The sequence below is a fragment of the Coptis chinensis genome, chromosome 2 (assembly GCF_015680905.1).
Source record: "Coptis chinensis isolate HL-2020 chromosome 2, ASM1568090v1, whole genome shotgun sequence".
In the NCBI taxonomy this organism is placed as follows: domain Eukaryota; kingdom Viridiplantae; phylum Streptophyta; class Magnoliopsida; order Ranunculales; family Ranunculaceae; genus Coptis; species Coptis chinensis.
The window spans coordinates 23,618,804-23,623,484 of record NC_141457.1 but is presented as its reverse complement, the minus strand read 5'-3'; positions in this window follow the sequence as shown (position 1 = coordinate 23,623,484).

Below are 4,681 nucleotides of genomic sequence, written 5' to 3'. Positions count from 1 at the left end.
AAAAAGGCGAAAGTGATTTCTATTCACCAATCATTGAGACCCACCAAGCAAGATTGTTTTTCCGGAGACGTAAGTTAACCAGGTTTGAACTTAGAGCATCAAGAATCTCTATGCTTCCAAAGTTCAATGGTTCGCATAATGTTCAAATTTATGTTCACATGAACAAATTTCTATCGATCCTCGGAACTTTCAAGAACCGAGAATATCGTGGATGAGAGTATCAAGTTAATCCTTTTTCCACTTTCACTCAAAGGTAAAACATCCGAATGGTTAACTGCACAGCCGATCAATTCAATCAACAACTGGGAGAAGTTAAGAACAAAGTTTATGAACAAGTTCTACCCACCCCAGAAGACAGATGCAATGCAGCAAGCCATCGCCAAATTTCAAAGGAAGGTGACCGAAGAATATCATCAAAGCCGGGAGAAATTCAATAATCTGCTAGTCTCATGTCCACATCATGGTTATGATAAGAGCACACATCGCTCATTTTTTCTTTCGGACTTTCTACTATGAACAAGCAGATGATACAGTCAATGCATCAAGGTAAGTTTACATCATTGGATGGAGAGGAAGCTTACAACTTTCTCGAGAATTTAGCTAAAGACACTCAACAATGGAGTACTAGCAACGAGGACGAACTAGAGTGGAGGGTGTCAAGAAATTTGGCAACCAAATTCAAGAAGACCCAAATCAAGCAATGCTATCAATTATGGCAAGCCTATCAACAGGACTTGAAAATCTGAACAAGAAGTTTGATCAGTTCTCCATGAATCCTCCAAAACCAAACAATTTCCAAGCTAAACCTCAGCCATCCAAGCCTTGTTATACCATTTGTGAGCTATGTTCTGATGAAGGCCACACCACTAAAGAGTGTTCGTACTATCTGGATACTAATGCAGAGGCATGTAGTATCAATTCTTTAGGAAGAAATAACCAGTTCAATCAAGGACAGAATTATTGGAAGCCACAAAATACAAATCAGAGGAATTTTCCTCCAGGATTTCAAAATCAGTCAAATCAGTTCCAGAATAACCAGTATCAATTCCAAAACCGCCAAAGAACCATACGTAAAATCAAATCATACCGTAACCAAAGAATACCAAGCCAACACAAACAGAGAGTTAGTACCAGATCTTATGAGTGGACATATTGCCCCTACGCCTCAGTCGAGCAAAGCAGTTATCCCACATCTGGAAGAAGCTATCACCACCATTGTCAATGAGCTGAAACAGACAAATCAAAGAACCCAGAAGTTGGAGAATAACTTTTGTGTCATTCAAGGCCAGATAGGGCAAATCGCCGCCTTTGACAAAAGATCAAAAGGAGCATTACCAAGCCACCGAGCCCAAATCCGAAAGGAAGAGGTGTCTTGCAGTTGGATAACCTGGAGATTACTCAGTCGAATGCCCAAGTTAATTCTGTCACCACTCTGAGGTCAGGCAAGAAAGTTGATAACAAGATTGTCTATAAACCAGGAAAAGATTCTGTGGAGCCTAAGGTAACTTATGTCCCCACCATCCCACCCACTTCTAACATTCCAGATATATCTAGTGTTGTGCAACCTGCTGAAGAAACTGTTGCAAAAGAAGTTGAAGGAACTACTGTGGAAGTAAGAAGAAGCCATCATGAGTGACTCCACCTGTCACTCCACTAATTGTTACCAAGCCAACCGAAGCCGAAAGAAGAGAACCGATTTTGAAGAATCCGCCAGCACCGTTTCCTTCAAAACTAGTGAATACCAGAAAAGATGACCAGTACAAGGAGATTTGCGATGTATTTCAGAATTTACAGATTAATATCCCATTTCTGACCGCCATCAAGCAAGTTCCCTCGTATGCCAAGTTCCTGAAAGATCTAGTAAAGAAGAAGACCAACATTCCGAAAGAAGCTTTTATCGCTCAAAGATGTTCATCGTACCTACAGAATCTATCGGTTGTGAAACTGAAAGATCCTGGAAGTCCAACTGTTACATGCAGAATTGGAGATTCTTTGGAGGAACAAGCTTTACTAGATTTGGGTGCCAGTGTGAATCTTCTACCATATTTCGTCTACGAGAAGTTGGGCTTGAAGGATCTAAAACCGACTGATGTTACTTTACAGTTGGCAGATAGATCAGTGAAGATACCTAGAGGACTAATTGAAGACGTCATAGTCAAGATCGAAGATTTCTATTATCCGGTTGATTTCATAGTACTAGACACATTCTAGGCAGACCATTGTATTAGGAAACAAATGACGGTTTGGAATGCTTCTAGAACTCATTGTAACCCCTATAAATAGAGGACCTAAGTGCCTCATGTAATTGGCCAATTCACTTATATTCTTGTCTCCAGAACTTGAGGCAGAGAGAGATTAATAATAAAAGATCGGTTTTAACTAGCTGAGTCTTAATAAATTAGTCTTTCTAGTCTTATGTTCTTCAACTCTTCTTCTTCTCGTTCTTCGTGTTCTTCCTTCTATATGGAAGGCTAATCTTCTCCTTCAAGGGAGGAGATGAAGCCAGTGCTTAAGGTTTAATGATTCTTCCAGTTCATGGTGTTCTTCAATCAGGTTAGTTCTTTATGTTTGTAGTTATTAGTTCCATTGCCCACACCAGGGGATGGAAGTATAGAATAGGGTTTATGTTTTGCAATATTAATATCATGCTAGTGTTCCTTACTTTTCTTCTAGTAGTGTAATTCTTTAGAGTTAGGGAAGTATTCTTTGTGTTGCCTTTGAAGGGGTAGTCTTTCGGAGGGCTGCCTAGGGGAAGTATTCTTTGTGTTTGCCTTAAGTGGTGATTCATTGAATGGCTGCCCTATTAGGAAGTACTCCTTGATGTTGCTCTTGGTAATACATTGAATGGCTGCCCGAACTTACATAAAAGGAAAGAAGATATTAATAGCATAAACATAAGAACAACCTTAAGTAGAGTTAATTGTTAACGATGTTTCATCCAAAGGGCATCGGCACTTTCCGATTGCCTAATTGTAGTCTACTTGTAAGAACAACCATGAAGCGTGAAGGTCATAGATTAAAAGTATTGGTGGATTCTAATCTCTTGAATTCTCTCTCTTATAAATTCTCAATAGTTTAGTTAGTTTAGCTTAGTTTAGCATTAGAATCTACAATCTCTACAACATTAGTTTTTAATCCCTCAAACCCCCTTTCCAGTCCTGTTCTTCACATAACATACACTTAAAAGTGGAACGATACCTTACTCATCCTTTACTTAGTGAGGGATAATTAGGTTTTGATACGCTTCTCTTTTGTTCAACGATCATCATCTATCTACATCATCCATACACCATCTAAACACACAAAAAGAGGTTGGTCATGTGCCAAGATTATTTGTTGCTAGAGGAGATGTACTTTCAATTGAAAAGAGAGCGTGAACATGGGGCTCTAGGTACAAGTGTGTTTGTCGTACCTGGAGATGCTAGTATTGTCTCCGCCTACCAAGATCGTTTTTGAGCGAGCGATGGTGCCGTGGCTCAATGATAAGCATGTTACTCCTGGTGCTTGATCACTGCTTCTGGGTTTCTTCTTCCTTTGTGTAAGTTGTGCGGCTTTTGAATATTTCTCTCTAAATTCATGTTTGAAAGTGGTTGTAAAACAATAGAACTGGTTTCCTAAGCTTGCCTGGGCAGTTCGTTCTGAAATGGTTGGGGCGTGGCCCAGATACATTAAGAGTTGATTCCCTGGGGAAACCTGGGCAGTTTGTGTTACTGACGACACAGCGAACTGGTGTCCACATAAGTGGTCGTTCGGCTATTTTGAAGAACTGGTTTCCTGAGTATGTTCAGGAAGTTCATTTGTTTTGCACGTTATGGAACGCATGATGTTTACTTTCATCTGAATGTTTATCGCATATTATTTTGACATTTCGTAGGTATTTGACCTAGAAATATATATCCCGTTGTCTAGGAAGACATAGGATGTTATTAAGCACTTGAGCTCGATTGAGCACACTGCTCAGGAGAACGGTTTGACTGTTCCAGAGAAAGTTCTGCACTAAGTTAATCCTAAAGTTCTATGTATTCAACTAGTGAGAAGTGTTGGAGCTATGAAGCCCTTGAGCTCGAGTGAGCATTGTATCTTAAGTAAGCGTGCTACTCTTAGAGAGTATTCTACACTAAGTTAATCCTAGAAATGTAGGTTTTGAACTAGTGAGAGGTGTGTGAGCTATGTAGCCCTAAGCTTGAGTGAGCGTTTGGTCATTCATAACTTTTGAGCGTTAGAGAGCATTTAAGTTTGTTTGAATGTTTTGCTTTTAGTGAGCGTTCTACACTTAGTTGACCCTAAAAGTATAGGTTTCCAACTAACGAGCAGTGTTGAGGCTAAGTAGCCTGTGAGCTGTGTAGCCTTGAGCTCGAGTGAGCGCTAGGTCACTCAGAACGTTTGAGCTTTGGAGAACGTTTAAGTTCATTTGAATGTTTTTCTCTTAGAGAGCGTTCTACACTTAGTTGACCCTAGAAGTATAGGTCTCCAACTAACGAGCAATGTTAAGGCTAAGTAGCCTGTGAGCTATGTAGCCCTGAGCTCGAGTGAGCATTTTGATGTGGAGAACATTTAAGCCCTGTAGAGTGTTTTAGTTTGAGTGAGCGTTCTGCTCTTAGAGAGTGAGCTATACGTTGACTTGATAACATTAAGGGATTGTAGTGCATTAATGCAAGAATAAAAACTGTGTATAAATGCT